The sequence below is a fragment of the Lynx rufus genome, unplaced genomic scaffold, assembly GCF_022079265.1.
Source record: "Lynx rufus isolate CCGP_SWC_20201006 ecotype Redwood Valley unplaced genomic scaffold, mLynRuf1.p SCAF_2, whole genome shotgun sequence".
Classification (NCBI taxonomy): Eukaryota; Metazoa; Chordata; class Mammalia; order Carnivora; family Felidae; genus Lynx; species Lynx rufus.
In genome coordinates, this window is record NW_025814834.1 from 216,876,800 (window position 1) to 216,894,846 (window position 18,047).

The following is an 18,047-nucleotide window of genomic DNA, read 5'->3' on the forward strand; positions in this document are numbered from 1 at the left end:
AATGCAGAGATGTGCTTGGAGGAGTTAGGAGAAACTGAAAAGTAAAGCAGTAAGCTGATTCTTCAGCAGCCTACAGTGAGAGGAGGTTGGGTCAGTGTCTCCTTAATAAGGGGTCTTGTCTTTAACACCCAGCAGGTATAGGAGATGGAGCCTTATTCTCTAGGGACTAGGGAGTTGGAACTGAGAGCCCTCTACCAGGTTAGGGCCATCAAAGGTCTGTTCTTCAGTGAAAGGATGAACGAGGTCATGTATCTGGAATTAGAGGGACGTGATCGAGAAACCTGTTTGAGACTGGGACTCTAAACACAGAAAAGGAAAAGAGGAGTAGAGGGAGAATTTCCCTCCTAAGTCCTAACTTTGGGCCTTGCCTCCATGACAGGGCATGAATTTACATTCTTGAAAAGTATGAGAACTCTAGGATCAGAAGATAATATAAAAAATGGTCTTGGGGCACCTGGGCGGCTCAGTCAGTTAGGTGTCCGACTTCAGCTCAGGTCATGATCTCACGGCCTGTGAGTTCGAGCCCCATGTTGGGCTCTGTGCTGACAGCTCAGAGCCTGGAGCCTGCTTCCAATTCTGTGTCTCCCTCGCTCTCCGCCCCTCTCCCACTCGCTTGTGCACGCACATGCATGGTGTCTCTCTCTCTCTCTCTCTCTCTGTCTCTCTCTCTCTCTCAAAAATAGACATTAAAAAGTGGTCTTGAGGGGCATCTGGGTGGCTCAGTTACTTGAGTGTCTGGCTCTTGATTACATCTCAGGTCATGATCCCGGGGTCATGGGATCAAGCCCTGCATGGGGCTCTGCGCTGAGTATGGAACCTACTTGAGATTCTCTCTCTCTAACCATGCCCCTCTTCCCTACTTGCATTCTCTCTTCTCTCTCCCTCCCTCCTCCCCCCCCCAAATAAAAATTAAAAAATAAAAAAAAGGTATTGTGAAAAAAAAAGTGGTCTTGGGCCATTGAGCTTTGAAGGACACCTGAGAGAAGTATCTGTGAAATTTTTTTCTTTCAAGAACTTGTAGGATATCTACAGATAAAATATCTTTGAATGCCCAACACACTGTTAAAAAATTACAAAATGTTGGAAGAAACCAGGTGCCATCAACTTGAGTCAGATAAAACAAATAGTAAGATACACATACCTGAGAACTTCAACACTAGAGCTATCAGAGAGAGACTGTATGACAAAGTTAAACAAAGTAGAGCCTGTATTTCCCTCTCACATAAGCAGAGTTTGAGAAGAAGCAATCATAGGCTGATCAGGGGCTCTCCAACCAACCCATCAGGGACCTATCCTTAACTTCAGCTTTTACCTCGTGCTCAAGATGCTGATGGAATGGTTGCCATGACATCCACATTTCAAGCTAGAAGAAAGAGGAAGTGGGTAAAAAAATGCATGCTTCCTTCTTTATTTAAAGGCAATTTCATTATTTGCACAGGACACTTCCTTCTCTTCTCACTAGACCAAAATGGGGAAAAAAAAAAATCGACTCTGGCTTTACAGGTGAATTCTACCAGTGTTACAAGGGACAGAGAAAGATGATGTCGGTTCCTCAAGTCATGTTATGAAGCTAGTAAAATCTTTATACCAAAACCAGATCAAAAAGTAAAATTTATAGGTCACTTCTATTTATGAACATGCATGTAAGATGTTTAAATAAAATATTAGATGATGGAATCTGCAAAGCATTAAAAATCCCATTTGGTTGTATAGAACACAAGACAGTTGGAACAATAGTTTATCTGTTAATATAGCTTACCACTTTAACGTGACGAAGAAGAAATACACCCTCATCTTGATGTTGGAAAAGCATTTGACAGAAGTCAACAGCTAGTCAATATTGAGGGAAGGGACTCTTACCAAAGTAACAGCAGAATGAAACTTCCTTGTTGTGACAGATCCCTTCACCAAAAACTTAAAACAAGCACCATACTTAAAGGTAGAGTGTTGGAAATACCCCTCTAAGATCAGACAGTAAAAGAATAAAAGGAGTCCCAGGTCTGTGAAGACGTGAAAATGTGTCAGGATTGAGGATGAAGAAATGAACCTTTATTAGTACGGCATAGTTACTTTTGCCACGAGAGTCTGAGAAAGCATGTATACTGGTCAGATAAGCCAGCATGCTCGCTGGATACTAGAGCATTATGTGTGACAGCTCCATTTCCAAACGCTACGGACAATTAGAGAATACAGTTTAAACACACTGTTTCTAAAACACTTCCCTCCTCTTGATGTGAAGTTAGCACTAATTAAAAGTCAAATAGAATATCTTTTTTTCCCAGCAAGTGTTTTTCTCTAGAGGTGCCCAAATGTTAAGTTTTCATTGCTGTTTTTGCTTTACAATTTGTGGTTAGTAAATAAAACATTTTAAACATTTTTGTAGTTTGAGTGAGTAGAAAACTCTTTAAAATAGAACCTCAGAAAGTTCCATGTTATAACTCCTACTTTACATGTGATGAACATAAATTTTCTGCTCACTAAAAGCTACTGCGGTGGACAAAGTGGGTTTTCAGTCCGTTTTTATGTGATAAACCTTTTTAATTTTAGACAGAATCCATTAATATGGAATATTCATTTCACCCACTCAGCTCCCTTTTAACCTATTCATAAATGTGAATTCTTCACCTCTTGTTCGCTAGGGATTAATTGGAGGGATTAATTAGGGATTGTCTCTGAGATCCGGAGACAGTGTGCGTGTAGCCGGGATCACAGGACTTGCGGAAGGACCTCGCGGGAGGCCACGGAAGGAGGCGCTGGGGCAGCCCACGTGAGTGGTGTGTGCGAATGCCTGCAGCCGGCCCGGTAGCAGGTTCGGGAAACGTGGCAGGAATGAGGTTTGGGCAGGTAGGCGGCAGCTGTAGGCAGACGTCGAGTGGGTAAGACAACCACAGAGAAAACAAGGGGCAGGTTTGAGGGGCTTGGAAGTGCCGAGTAGAGTTACAGGGTGTCCTCCTTGCAAGACAGGGCTCAGGGGCAACAGGGCCGTTTCTAGAATTGCGGTGTATGCTAAAGTGGCACATTGGCTTACTTAATTACCGACCAGTAGTTGTCAGGGCTCCTCGATTTCCTCTGAGGATGAAGAGAACCGATCTCATATTCTGAGGTTGGATTGAACTCGAAGCTGGGTGTTAAGTGATTCAGGCTGGGAATGAGAGCACTGTGGAAGCAGGTGGCCCAGCAGGTCACTCGTTGCCGCTGATGTGTCCAGTCTCCGGATGCCATGAGGACTGATGATGAAGACTCGTACAAGTAGTTTTTGTTATATGTATGTCTCGCCTGTCAATATTTTCTCTATGTAACTCACTGGGTCTGATGTCAGTACATGTAACTCTCTAGGTCTTTCACCCAGATCACGTGTTAACCTTTTGCAATACTTGCTTTATCGTTTTATTCTTACTGATTTTATTTTATGTATTATTTATCTTTTTAACTTTGTTACAGATTTGCCTTCTTATTTTTTGTGTTTGCTGTGTTATTCTCTGTATTAACCATCTTTGCTTCATTGTTCTGTTTTCCTTCCCTGAGCTATTTAGGAATGAACTGTAGCATCAAGCTTCTTTCCCCCTAAATGTTTCAATGTATATTTCTCAGGAACAAGGACATTCTCTTACATAACCGTGGTGGGCTTACAAAATCAGGAAAGGTGACATTGATATAATACCATTTAATCTAATATTGTCCACATTTAAATTTTGCTAGTTTTTCTCATATTGGCCTTCACAGTAATGTCCCCCCCGTGATCGTGCATTGGCATTTCGTTGTTTTATCTCTTCAGTGTTCCTTGCCTCTCTTTGTTTTCATAACATGTTTCTTAGCCTTGTTTTGTTTTGTTTTGTTTTGTTTTGTTTTGTCATCGCGTTAACATTTTTGAGGAGTTAGAAGCCAGTTTTGTTGAATTCTTCAGTTCAGGTTTGTTTGAGGTTTCCTCATGGTTAGACTTAGCTTTTGTAATTTTTGCCAGGAAGTTACTATAGAAGTGGTATTTTGCCCTTCTCAGCGTGTCAGATGTGGTTTTTGTTGTTGTTGTTGTTTTTGAGGTTTAGAGTAAGAGATCTGGGTGGTTCCAATAAAGATGATTTTGATGCCGTCCTTGCCCCCAAAGAGCTTAACATCTGTCAAGAGAGGTGAGGCACCTCAGGAAAAGGAGCAAGAGGAGAGTGGAGTTCTCTGAGGTTCCCCAGCTGCTCCCAGTAGAGAGGTCCCTCCAGAGAGGAGCCGGTGGGGATTGTGGGCGAGCGGGTGAAATCTGCCTGCTACAGAGAAGACGGAGAAGAGAACGGGAGAGTGGGCCCTGGTATGCGGCCCGGGCCCGAGGGGAGCCGGGATGGGGAGGAGGGTGTGCACAGGTGGTGTAAAGGGGACAGAGGGGAAGTGAGTGTCAGCAAGGACAGCAAAGAGGATGCTGAGATAGGCCGGGGCCACCGCTGAGATCCGGTGTTTGGAGGAGAGGTCATGAGGTTTTGATGGCTTGCCCTTCGTGTCTCTCAGGGTATTTGGTGGGACCAGAATCTTAGTTTACATTCCTTGACTTGGTATCACAATAACATTTTTATGCTGTGTTTCACAGAATAGTTCCTGTGGTTTTTCAGAAGAATGGTGAATTTATTAAATTATTGTTTTATGTTGATTCCTGCAAGCAAGCATTTTCCATGCGATTCGGTAGTTTTTTTGAAAAAAGCACTTTTGCAGGAAATGCTTCGGTGCTCGTATTCGTGCTCTTTGACTTCTGGGTTCTAATTCAGTTGCTTTTGTTGCAGAGCGTCTTTTTCTTTAGACTATTTCTAGTCACACAGTTCTTTGTTTAATTTGAATTTTCTTTTAAATTTTATTTTTAAAGAGAGAGAGAGTGTGTGTGTGAGTGGGGGAAAGGGGTGGGGGGGTGAGAGAGAGAGAGAGAGAGAGAGAGAGAAGGTAGGAGAGGAAGAGAAGACAAGACAAGACAAGACAAGAGAATCTTAAGCAGGCCCCATGCTCAGCACAGAGCCCAGCACTGGGATCATGACCTGAGCCAAAATTGATTGTCAGATGTTCAACTGACTGAACCACCCAAGCGCCCACCAGTTGCACACTTTTGGGGACATGTTATTTTATATACCAATAGGGAAAGTGGTCTTCCAGACTGTAGATAACTTGCTTCAGGTGCTTGGTCAAAAGCAACACTTACTTAAGTGTATTTGGCATTTCTTGTGTAAATTACATTTTCAGCACAGCGAGAGGGTTTTTTTTTGTTTTGTTTTGTTTTTTTTTAATGTCAGTCTCAGAATATAAGTTTATTTGATAGCAAAAACAGGGATACTAAAGAAATGGAATGGGTGGGTCCTCCATTTATTTTAGGAAACTTGAGGACGCTGAGTACTCTCTTAAGCGGGTTTTAATTTCTTCACACCCTGTTATATTTGTGGGAAGCACAGTTGGTACTGCTCTTTCCTACTCTTTCTGGACCTTTGTAGATTTTCGGGAGTTTCATGGTCTTACTTTCCTTTTTTTTTTTTTTTTTTTATCATAACTGAGTAATCATACATAGAATCATCTCTTAGTTTGCAAACGGACACTAAGCTTGCGTTTACCTCCAGAGCCAGAATATCTTACGTGGCTGACAGCCCAGTTTGCCTTTGTGCTGGAGGTGGAGGTTGTGGGGAGAGGGCACAAAACGTGTTTTTAAAGATTTTAACAGAAAATGTCTTGGCCGGTACTGTGGACGATACGGATACGTTGCTCAGTATGACGAGGATGGTGTGGCCTTTTTGATGTGGCTTGAGAAATCTTTTCTGATTAAATTGCAAATGAATTTAGCTTCATGGGCAATGCTGTAAACCATTGCCTAGAATTTTGAATCGGGAGACCTCCAATGAGATTTTTAGACGCTCGAGTGTTTGTGGCCAGGTGTCCTTTGCCCTCTTGGTTTGAACTTTCCTACCCTTCTTAGTGTTACAAGTCCATTCTTCAAGCGAGACATGCCCGACTGGGTTCGTATCTCTTCGGGAAACGTTTTTATTTGTTATTTAGGCAATTTTAGAGCGGCTTGTTGAAGGGAGATTAGGCTCTTTGCACAAAACGCAGCATGCTTCGGCTACCCCGCTTGCTCTCCTGTCTACACTGTGTTTGTAGCTGTGACGATACCCAGGACTCCACAGCTTTGCCAGGATCGTTTGTGCGGCCTTTTCCCAAACGTTTACAAAGTTTTCCAGACGAGATTCGTGGGGTGGTTTCCCTTCGGAAGCTACTGGCACGTTTAGAAGTGCACTGCGGTTTCTGGTCACTCGCCGTATGTATGGTCATTCCTCTCCGTGGACCTTTTGATCTTGTTTCCTCTTGAAGACCCTGCTGTTTAAAACCACAATTAAAAAGGAAAGCAAGGGCAGACAAAAGTTGCCGCCGCCTCGTCAGGGCAGGGCGGCTGCCCGAAGCCTGTGGACGGTGCGGCTCGCCGAGCTCCCCGGGGTTGGCCGTCTCGGATCCCCTTTCCGAGGCCCCGCTTCCCTGCACACTAGCTTGGTTTGCAGGGAGAAGCCGCAGTCTGTTGGCTGGGCTTTATTTACGGAAACAGCAGGGTTGAGATTGATTGCGTTGAGAGACAGTGTATGGATGAGGGAGGGTCACAGCACATGCTCAGTCCTGTCAGAGTGAGGGGGAAGTTTCTGCGTTCTGCGTGAAGGCTTAGGTCATAGCACAAGCTCAGTGAAAGCTCTGTGAGGTCTCTCAGACTGCATGTGCCTCCATTTTGAGTTGTTAGAGTAGAAAAGGGCAGAGTTTTGACAGTAAGTCGAGGTTCAGGGACACAGCTAGACTCACCAGAGCCTCTGTTAGTCATGGATGATCCATTCAGCCCCTGCAGGTAGGCTCTCTCCCTCTGGCTCACCGGAACAGTGGTGGGTTTTGCTGCTCGTGCTGACTTCGGAAGATGTTTCTGAATCATTTCATCATTCACGGTGCATGTTCCCGAGAGCCTCCCGTTCGGCCCTGGCTGGCCACGTAGGTGGTGTCGCGAGGCCCGAAATCAGCGCTGAGAACGGGGTCTGCGCGGGGCTGCCCTCGGCAGATGGAGAACCTTGTGGGTCCTGCTGTCCCCGGGCTTCTCCCCTTCCCCGCCCCTCCCCTCTTCCTCTCGGGGTGTAGTTTCCACCCGAGTCCCGCACGGATGCCCGGCGCCGAGCCTGCTTGCCGTCGGGCACCTGCGGGGCAAACCCGCCCGCCGGCCGTTCCGTTGCCGTGTGGCGGGGAGGGAATGCCTGGGCCCAAGAGCAGCTCTGTTTGGATGTTTTAGGAAGGGTGGTAGGTGGGCAGCTATTGGTTGCTTTGAAGGTGGGTGGAACTTGTTTTGATTGAGAGCCTGTTTGCCAGAGCAAATTATATTTCTTGTGATCTGTTTCTGAAGTCTGGAAATGAAATAGTGTCTACGTTTTGACACACGCAGGAAGCAGTTGTGGATTACGGTCGCGACATTATCACCTTAAAATGGATTTTTTTTTAGACACGTTTTCTCTTGCTTCAAAAGGAAAGAACCCGTTCTTTTCAGAGCTTAGGGAAAATGTCTTGGAAATTAAAAAAAAAATTGTATGCGGTGACGTGTGTGAGAGAAGTTAAGATTCCAGGTATTGTGTTTATATTGATTTTGTTTGTTTCAGCAGAAGGTGGCATTTGTGGTGTATGTGCATTTTGGTGGGTGACGTGTGAATTCTGTAGGAGAAGAGTAAAAAGAGGAGTTGAGGAGAAGGTGGAGCACTGACCGGGCCAGTTTCTGTGCCCACCGCTCGATGGGCCCGACACGAGTCTTTTCTGGGAGGGGAAGTTACGGTTTTTTTGTGTGTCCCGTGTGCGGCCAGGGCTCAGACAGACGCCTCTCATCATGGTGAACGTAGGGAGCCGGTCACACTACTCAGATTTAGGAAAGTTGAATTCTTACCCAGATAGTACGCGAAGTTTGTGGGTGATATTAGTTGTCCCTCTTTGGTTCGTCTCCCCTTTTTTCTTCAGACGAAAGTTGGAAAAAATTTTTGAAGTGACACTTAAGTTACTGTGCGTCTGTGAGGATGAATGGAGGAAGTACGCGGTAGGGAGGAACGGACAGCTGGAAGATGCCCATAGGATAGGGAAGCAATTCATGGGCCACTGATGACGCGGGGAGAGATTCCGAGCGTAAGCTGTGCGTCGTGCACTGTGAACGTGGAGCCGTGCGTACTCCCCTCTAGTCGGAGGAGGCCCCTGGTTTTGGTAGAAAGTTGTAAGGAAGGCTAGGGTGAATTCTAGCCACTGGCAATATTGCTCAAGTACGATCTGGCTTCCAGCAGGTTCAGTTTGGGGATTGTGATTAAGGGGATGAATTAATTGTACAGGGATAATTTGGAGTAGTGCATTTATCACTATTTTTGATCTTTTTTTCCTGTTGATACCAGGACTGTCTTCCCAGTGATCACATTTATTTGAACATTGCATTTGGGAATTTGGGGCAGTTTTTCCCCATACCACGTAGTGTTGCTTCTGGAACTTGTCTCATTTCACTCCATTCAGAATACTCTGCCTTTCTGCTTTTCTCTTGTAAGTCTAAAATTACCCTCTCTCCGGACAAGAGGATCTAGGCCCCGAGGCACTTAACACCCAAGACTCGTTTCAGAAAATCCTCATTTGAGTCAGGAGAATACCCGTCCAGAAAGCAGTTGTGGAACTGCCTTTCTGTTGTAGGGTCTCCAGGTCTTCAACTTTTTTATGTTTAGCAAATAAAGCGTGAATTGGAAGCTATGCTCAGGAATCAGCTCCGGTCAGGTTCCTCCTGCTGGCCCGGCCAGCCTGGCCTGGCCTAATACAAATGTGCACTCGTGAGCTCGTGTGTAGCCGCCTAGTCCGATGGCGAGGACTCGTAGTTACCACTGCTGTCCAGAGTCGGATTTTTGTGTTTCAGATCAGGTAAATGGGTCACAAGGGCTGTTCTTTGTGTCGTGTGCGTTTGTTCTGTGTTTTCCTGTCTTGGGAAAATAGAACGTTACTTGTTGACCAGCCATCCCCTGCTTTGGGGTTTCTGTGCTTGTCTGGTGGTGGTAGCACTGAAGGAACGGCACACGGAAGGTCATTCTCTTGGTTCCTGAAGCTGCCCAGGGCCCGCACAGCTTGGGCATCGGAAAGATTTTCATTTCGTTTTGGCCTCGGGCTCCCCTCCTGTTGTACTTCAGAGTAGCGGGAAATGTTGGTGAACATGGACAGCATATGTTTCCAACAGAACGTAAAAATAAAAGTTCATCAAAATATTGCCTTGTTTTTAGCTTTTCTTGTCTTTTTATTAGAATCTTGAATCAGAGTCCAAGGTTGAGGCTTAAATCTAAAGTGTTCGTTCCTCTTAAAAAAATTTTTTTTTAATGTTTATTTTTGAGAGAGAGACACAGAGTGTGAGTGGGGGAGGGGCGGCGAGAGAGGGAGACACAGAACCCGAAGCAGCTCCAGGCTCCGAGCTGTCAGCCCAGCGCCGGACGCGGGGCCCAGACTCACGAACCGTGAGATCATGACCTGAGCTGAAGTCGGACGCTTAACCGACTGAGCCACCCAGGCGCCCCTAAAGCGTTCCCATAAAACAGACATTTTGCAGCGCCTGTGAATCTGCTGATAACATAGCTCCGTTTTTTACCACTTTCTAGATTCTTGTCTGGTGCGTTAGCTATGGATGGGAAGACTCTGGTACACCTGAGACCTGATGTTCACCACGTCTGTGATTCTCCAGTTGTTCATTGTTCCTGATCCTTCTTCCTTCTGAATTCATTTTTCATTTTCCACTTTACTTTTTGGTCATTACTGAACTGAGCTGTCTTTCTGCCGGAGAGGCATTTATTCTAAAGCTATAAAAAAAAAATGTCAGCCAGAATGAGAGAGAAAATAGACAATACAGGCTTAAAGGGAGATTTGAAGTAATGAATTTCATGAATTTGTGTCCATTCACGAGTCTTCCCCACAAACTGATGATCCTCTGTATTGAGCAGTTTGTGATAGGGGAGAATACAGGTTCCTGCACATAATCTTTAAAAGCAGATCTGAAAAAAACTAATCTTTTCTGGTACACCTTTTGATACTTTGGGTCTAAGCTAAAACAGTTCATTTTAATTCAGTTGAGACAATTAGACGTTATTTCTGTCAGAGTTCTTTGACTTATACGTTGTATACTTATACACTTCTACAGTGACTGACTGTCTCTTGGGCGTGGGCTACATCTGTTCTTATAGCCTTAGTTCCTTTTAGAGAGCCTGCCAAATGGGCCTCCGATGTAAGTATGTTGAATAAATTAGTGGCGTCGATGGTAGGAGGAAAGAGTAGATTTGGAGCTAGATGGTATGGTTCAAATTCCACCCAATTAGTGACACTGGACGAGCTGTGACACTGGATGAGTTTATATACTCCTCTCAATTTCCGTGTTCTCATGGGTCGTATTTCCATATGACTGTATCTCCAATCAGATAAATATGATTTTTCACAGTTGTTGTAAAGATGGGGTGAAAACACTTATGAAAGTGCTTGGCACTCAGTTGCTCAGTGTGTTATTTTTATTAATTCCAAGGCCAAGTCTTCAATCTCATGTGGGTATGGTTATCTCAGCAACGTCTATAGTTTTTGTCAGTCTAGTTAAGACAATGTCAAGTGTTATGGTAATTAAATTAGTGATCAGTATACTTAACTGCCATTTACTGATCTCCTTTCTTCTCTTGCCCTTTGGGTGTTTTACATCGGAAGCTTTACTTCCATGCTGTGTAGAACGTTCAGTGTGTTTGGCATTAAACATTGTTCCTTTCTTACCTCTTCCTGGTGTGTGTGTGTGTGTGTGTGTGTGTGAGAGAGAGAGAGAGAGAGAGAATGCTGTGAAGGCTGTCTCCTCCCCCTCTTCCTCCCACCCCCATACTTACACCACCACATTGCATAGGGCAATGGTCATGTTTTTCATAGTATTTCCCAGAGACTTCCTAGTGGGAACAAAGAAAGGTTCACACATGCATTGAGGACATACTTACTTATAGTCCAGTCTCCCTCTTTTTCTGGGGATGCTATGTTTCTGTTTTTATAAAGTGTGATTTTAGTGTGCAGAAAGCCAGCAACATTTTTGGTCAGGAGATCGGCTTAATCTTCAAATATTGCTGCTTTATAAATTATTTCAATCACCGTGGGATTTAAAAAGTAAGTCTGTTTTCCAAAGCATCATTTTTGTGCATATAGCTTTGTGTTGGGCTGTGATGACCATTTTTGAAATGAGATCCTTTTTCATGTGCTTAAAAAAAATTTTTTTTACCCATTTTTTCCATGATGTGTACTTTGTATAGAGGCCACATTTATTGTATCTTATTGTCAGCATGGAAATTCTTCTCATGCCTCAGCCAATGCCCAAATTCTTAGTTCTGGACTCTGACTTGTGTTTAGAGGGGACTCTGGAAAGGAGAGCTACTTCAGTGGCCTGGAATCCTCTCTGATTAACTCAGTGTGGCCCCTCAAAAGGGCACCTTTGTCTCCTCAGGCCTTGGTTCCTTCTGTTAAGCTAGACGATTAGATCACATGGCCTCTAATAAGGAACTTTCCATCAGAGAAAATCTAAGATACTCTGATTTGAGATTTTGACCGGCTTCTATGTTGACCTTTGCATTTGTGTATGCAAATTGGAACATTAAGTCTTTCAGTTGTTGATGGATTCTCCATCTCCATCTCTCTCTCTCTCTCTCTCTCTCTCTCTCTCTCTCTCTCGATAATTCAGTATTCATTCAAAATATTCTTCCCGCTGGGCAGGAGGGCTAGCCTTCTGTCGCACGTGACTTGGCTTAATTTTGCATCAAAGTGCTTAGTTGCTGTCTATGACTAAACGATAGTTGAGTTAAAATACTGGAGTCATTTATTCATTTAGAATATATTCAGTGAGTGCCAGTGGGCCCTGGGATATAATGGTGAGCTAAAAAACAGACTCCGTTCCTTACCTGCATGGAGCTTTCAGTCTAAGCACATTGAAAGAAATAATAACACAAAATGCATATAAAATTGTGCCTGTGATGAGGGCTGAAGAGAAGTAGGTGGTGCTCTGGGAACTCCTGGTAGAGAGTTCGCTCCTGTTGTCACCTGCCACCAGTACTTAGAGCTAATAATAGCAGTGGCCCCTGTGCAGCAGGACGATGCTGCTTCTCTCGGTAGATCATCTTTTATTTTTGTAGCAACCTTGCAAACTAGTCATCAGGAACTTCATCTCACAGATGAGGAAACGGGCTCAGAGAGGTCGAATTGTGTCCTTAAGATCACGTTGAGGCTAATAAAACTTTGGTACTGAGATTTTAACCTGTCTTCCTTTGACTCTGAAGTCTGTGCTCATCCCCTGGCCCTGAGCATCTAGGCTCAGGTGTATGTGCTATCTCCTCCCTCCCAGTCGTGGGGAGCCACGGTCGTGGGGCATCTCAGGGTGTACAAAGCGCAGTGATCTTACTCAGATTTGGGGAGTTTCTTAAGACAAATGGGAGTATGTTCTGGAATAGCATACAAAATGTATATGGGTTTTTACGATACTATGTCAGACTTTAAAGATATTTCAGACTTGTTAAAGACTGCTTTGGACATAAGTGTTCATGCTGGAGAAATCTGAGAAACCCTGCATGCTATTCTAGTTTTCGTTCTTATCAGTCTCATTTTGACTCCTGCCCACAACCCTTCTTACAAAAAAAAGTGATTCTGATAAATTGCCTTTCGATTTTCCTAAAATTTGGTGTATTTGCTCTGTTTCTGTGATTGCTTTCTGAATGAGCTAGTAAATAGAGTTTCTAGAGGCTTCTTTGTGTTGATGTCATGTCAGTCTTCCTGCTCAACTGAACACCTTATGGAAAAGATAAGAATGACCTCTTCTCTGAGCCTTGTGACCTGGAGGATAGGTACAGGAAGATCGCACAGTGATTTCATTCACACGTAACATTAGCCGCAGAGAAGGGGTCTGACTGGAGAGTTACACAGTCCCAGGCTTTGGGGAGTGGGCCGCAGGCCACACTGCTGTTACGTGCTGGGCTTGGATTGGGGACCAGGTCTGGGTTTACGATGGGAACTCGTGCCGGCTCCCCGTAAAAGGCCTCTTTTCTGCCAGCTCATGTCTTCTCCCCTGGACCCTGTGCCCTTGTCCCTCTTCCTCCTCTGTGGACTCAAGTCCTCATCTGAAGCAGTGACCACAGTCAGGTAGAGATATTTGGGTGTCTTGAGTGAAGGTTCCTCCCCAGACCCTCGCCTCTCCCACCCTGCATCTGGCCAGCCGGCTTTCTCATCTCCTTTGCGTAGATGCTTCTCCCTTTTTGATATTCCGTTACAGGCTTCCTGCTCCTTTCTGTCCATTCCCTGTTTACTTCTTAGACTAAAATGTTTCCATGGTAACAGGTTACTTTTCAAAGGGAACATCTTGTCATTTTATTTAATCCACTGCAGCTGAAGAGGACTGAAATATTAAGTTGTAGTTGCCATGGATACTGCTTTGTTACATGGATTTCTTTTGTATCAGATTTCATATACAATGAATTTCGTTCTTTTTTTTAATACTCCAGGAATAAACACAGTGACTTGCCATTATTGTTGTAATTTGGCTTCTGAGACTATTTTCATAGTCCAAAGCAAAGATTTGTAGAATAATGGGGACCGAACCTCAACTGTTTGAAAAACATATAGTATTTACATTAGCCTCACAGAGAAATGCCTCCTTGCTGGTGAGGTTGGTGACAATTTTTTTTTCTTTTCTTCTCTCTTCTCTCTTCTCTCTCTCTCTCTCTTTTTTTTTTTTTTTTTTTTTGTACTATGATTCAGTTAGGGATGTCTCACAAAGGATGAGCTCACATCAGAACCCTTAGTAAACACAGAGAAAAAAGAATTATGTGACTTGAGTTAATTCCTTGAATCTCCTTTCTTCGGTTACTTGTTCAGTTGTCTGCAGTACATCGGAGGGGAATCTATTAGTCATTTAGTCAGGATTTCTTCTCTCCAGTCTGTTTGTAATACATCATTCAGCCAAACCACCTCTTTCGACTTTTTAAAAACTTTTAATTTTTTAGTTTCGCGGGAAGATGTAAGAGATGTAAGATACCATAGACCGCTCCGATGTACCTACCCCTTACTCCTTTCCCCCATTGCACAGCTTCAAAGCCTGGACAGGACGTTAGTACAGTGTGTGTATGGTCCGTGTACTTTATGTAACCACTGCATCACTGAGGTCTGTTTGTTACCACAAAGACCTCCCGCTCTCTCGCCCGCCCCATCCCCCCATTCCTAACACCTGGCAACCACTAATCTGTTCTCCATCTCTCTAATTTTGTTACTTTGACAATGTTATGTAACTTGGCCTCATAATAGGTTTTCTCTTTTAACATGATTTCCAAACCAAACAAACTCTTTTGATAATTCTGTCTTGCTTTGGTGCTTGAAATGAAGATACGGAAAGGATAGAGGATAGGTAGGGCTTCTCGTACTGGTTCTATATGTAATTGTGTGATTTTGGTTTGGTAATTTAATCGCTCTGCATTATGGGAGCTCTGACTTTGGAGTCAACTAAACTTGAGTTTGAATCCTGGTTACTGTAATCTCGGGCACTTTCGTAACTCTCAGCTTCAGTTTCCTTCTCTGGACAGGTAATAATAATAGTACCTTCCTTACAGGGTCATCCTTAAGATTAGATAAGAAAATATAAAGAATTTGCTTAGCTTAGAATGCTTGGTACGGAGTAAATGTCCACTGTATATGTTTCTTTGTTCATATGACAATTAGTGCTGTCATTTTTATCTATAAAGTGGAGGTACTGCTTTATAGGGTTGTCCTGGGAATAATGAAATAATGTGTACCTGGCATAAACAGCACTTAGTAAGTGATAACTAGCATTGTTATTTTGCTGGTGTTGTCATACAACTGCAGGATATCTGAATTTAAGACAATGAATGTGAAAACCCTGAGGCAAAGATAAGGGTGTACCTAGATTTGTCCCGCATTATCCTGGGACATGACTTCCGTCTTTGGTCTCTTATTTCGTATGTAGTGTTCTTTATCTGAGACCAGCCTTGTTTGTACACCATTCTCGGTCTGGATTTTCCTTCCTTAATTGGTGACCGTCCTGTTTTTGCCCAGACCTACTGTATTAATTAAGCAACGCCGTGCCTCAAACAGAAACCTCTTCAGTAGGTGTGTTATTTCAAACATAATATAGAACAAGATCTGAATTTCTGTGACTGTCACTATTAATGCTTTCATTAATATCAAAATATTAATTTAATGAATGAATACATAGAAATGAGACTGTAGAGCACCTAGAACAGATAGAAAGTACTCAAGTGTTAGCTATCGTTGCCATTAATTGAAGGATAAATCTGGCATCTCATATTTTCCATCTAAATTGTGCATGACATCACAAAAATCAGGTCTGGGTAGAAGGATCCATTAAAAGGCCAAGACAGACTAATGGATTTTTAACATAAAAGAGTCCAAGGCAAGGTAAGGTTTTAGATTCACATTGTGTAAAAACCTTTAAGGATTGGTCACTTGTTGAGTTTTGGGGTAGTATAAAAAATAATATCCATAATTATCAAAAAGACTATTAAAATATCCTTCCCTATTCCAACTATAATCTTTGTGAGGCTAGATTTTCTTGATATACTTTAACTAAGATAACATAAATACAAAAGATTGAATGTAGAAGCGGATACAAAGATCCAGTGGTCTTCTGTTAAGTCCTGAATTAGATTTGCAAAAAAATGTAAAACAGTGCCTCTGTTTTTCTAAGTTTTTTGTTGTTGTTGTTTGTTTAGATTCATTTAGTTTCTGGGGTGTCTGGGTGGTTCAGTCGGTTAAGCATCTGACTTTGGCTCAGGTCATGATCTCACAGTTCACGAGTTTGAGCCCCACGTCGGGCTCTCGCTGACAGCTCAGAGCCTGGAACCTGCTTCGGATTCTGTGTCTCCCTCACTCTCTGCCCCTCCCCCGCTTGCACTCTGTCTCTCCCTCTCTCAAAAATAAATAAACATTAAAAAAATAAACAATTTTTTCATAAGAATAAGTTCTACATATTAATATGTGATGTGCTTATTGGTACATAAAATGTTTTTTTGAACTTTTTCAAAAATATAACTTCCTTGGAATGCTCAGTAATTTAAACACTGTGAAGAGTTTCTGAGACCAATAGTTTGGGAACTGCTGTGTTAAGAAGGAAAAGGAAGTATGTACTGGCCAGCATACGATTATTAAGAGTGTTTTTCACAAGCTGTTTGATACTGCATTTAGATAATAATTCCTGGTGATTTTTGTCAAGTTTTAGAGCTTAGGAGTCTAGAAATATTCATGCCACCAGGGAACTTTAAATTTGTCCTGAATGCATAATAATGCCAGGCAGGTAGTGTAGTAGATTTTGGGGGACCCACAAGATGAGCATCAGTTCCTCTACTCTAGAAGCTTACAGGCCCATAGTGGGTGGAGGGAAATGTCCAGATGAGCCACAGCAGAGTGTCGTCCTCTGACAGAAGGAGCACGCAGTCAGAAGGGAGGAGCAACGAGGCAGCGGGAGAGGAACGTGTCATTTAAGGTAGCGTTCGGGTGCTGTCAGAAGAGGGGAGGACGGTGACTGCGCAGCGGATCGTGGATAGGCCTGGTACTGGCCGTTTCCCAGGAAGCCCCCTTCGGGTCTCTCACCTCCAGTTCATGTGCTGACGGTTTTTCTGTCACATGCATCCAGTTCTCTCTGATCGGGCATGTTGCTATCAGCCTCTTTTCATCTTGGGCCTAAAGAACATTTCTGCCATTTATTCTGTATTCAGGAGGTCCTGCAAACAGTAGGCTAAGGCCGTCGTTTGCTTACCTCGGATCCTCATCCTCCTCAAAAATAAGTTTGGTGTATCTCTTGCTATATGAAACCCCAGTATTTGAAAGTTGTGCACGGTTGGGGCACCTGCGTGGCTCAGTCGGTTAAGCGTCCGACTTGGCTCCATTTGTGGGTTCGAGCCCCACTTTGGGCTCTGTGCTGACAGCTCAGAGCCTGGAGCCTGCTTCGGATTCTGTGTCCCCCTCTCTGTCTGCCCCTCCCCCGACCCTTCAAAACTAAACAAACATTAAAAAAAATTAAAAAAGAAAAGTTGCATCTGGTTGAGAAATAATTTTGTTGTAATAATTGATTTCTAATTTTCAAAGGTCCTCTGTTTTATTTTGGGCTTTTTAAACTACTGACCTTGTCAGTGCCATTCATTGATAGAAACAAAAATGAGAGAAACAATTTCCATTTCAGGCTCTTAAGATCCTCAGTACCTTTGTCTTTTCTCTTGTATAATTATTAGTATTAATAATTATCAACCTATTTTGTACAAATCAATGGGATACAAGTAGTTGTACTCAAGGTATTTGAAGTGTTTGTTTTATTATTGTGGCACATTTTTGAGCTAATTTTGATAATACTGGCTGATGAAGGTATTAAAAGGAAAAAAAAAACCACACAAAGAAATAAAAAAAGGAAAAAAATTAAATTAAAAACAACCCAGGAATGTTTGTCCTAGAATTGTCAAGGACTTAGCAGTGCGTGTGTAGCAGTGATGGGGAAATGCTTTCATAGACACCCACTTGAGAACCTTGGCATGGCCTAGACCTTCTAGAAGAACCTGCAGGTTGAGCTGTAGCACAAGTTATTGGATGGGCTGTGGCTGAAACCTTCTCAGATGATGCATTTGGCTCGACCTGCTCGTAGGCTGGCGAGCGTTTGGAAAGTATCTAGAGGTAGAGGAGAGAGCTTTTGGTAGCTGGTTTTGCTCGGAGCTGGTTGTGAGACAGAAAGGGACAAGCTGGAAGGGAAAGGGTTGGTAATGCTGACTGCTTGTTTTTCTTAAAGTACTCACGATTAAAATAGCCTCCTGGCCTATGTGGTTCCTCTCATACCTCCTAAAACAGCGTGTTATTCCTACATGAACCTACTAGAATAGTCCATCTTTTGACTTGTTTTTCAACACACCATTCTCCTGGTGGGGAAACGAAGATGCCTTGTAGATCAAAACCAGCACTCAGTGCAGACTTTTTTCCCCACCTCGTCCCACTTCTGTAGAGAACCCCCCCCGCAC

At 43.3% G+C, this 18,047-nt stretch overlaps 1 protein-coding gene across 4 annotated transcripts in view; it reads left to right on the top strand.

The window, feature by feature from the left end:
* Positions 1-18,047, top strand: part of RERE (arginine-glutamic acid dipeptide repeats) — a 423,597-nt gene that overhangs the window by 278,382 nt on the left and 127,168 nt on the right. Inside the window, exon 1 of one of the 4 annotated variants that reach the window (XM_047083214.1) lies at positions 6,818-6,835. The exons of the other annotated variants lie outside the window; for them this stretch is intronic. The gene's annotated coding sequence lies outside the window, so the exon portion shown is untranslated. Of the gene's footprint in view, positions 1-6,817; positions 6,836-18,047 lie in introns of those variants that run through there. 4 annotated transcript variants of the gene reach the window in all.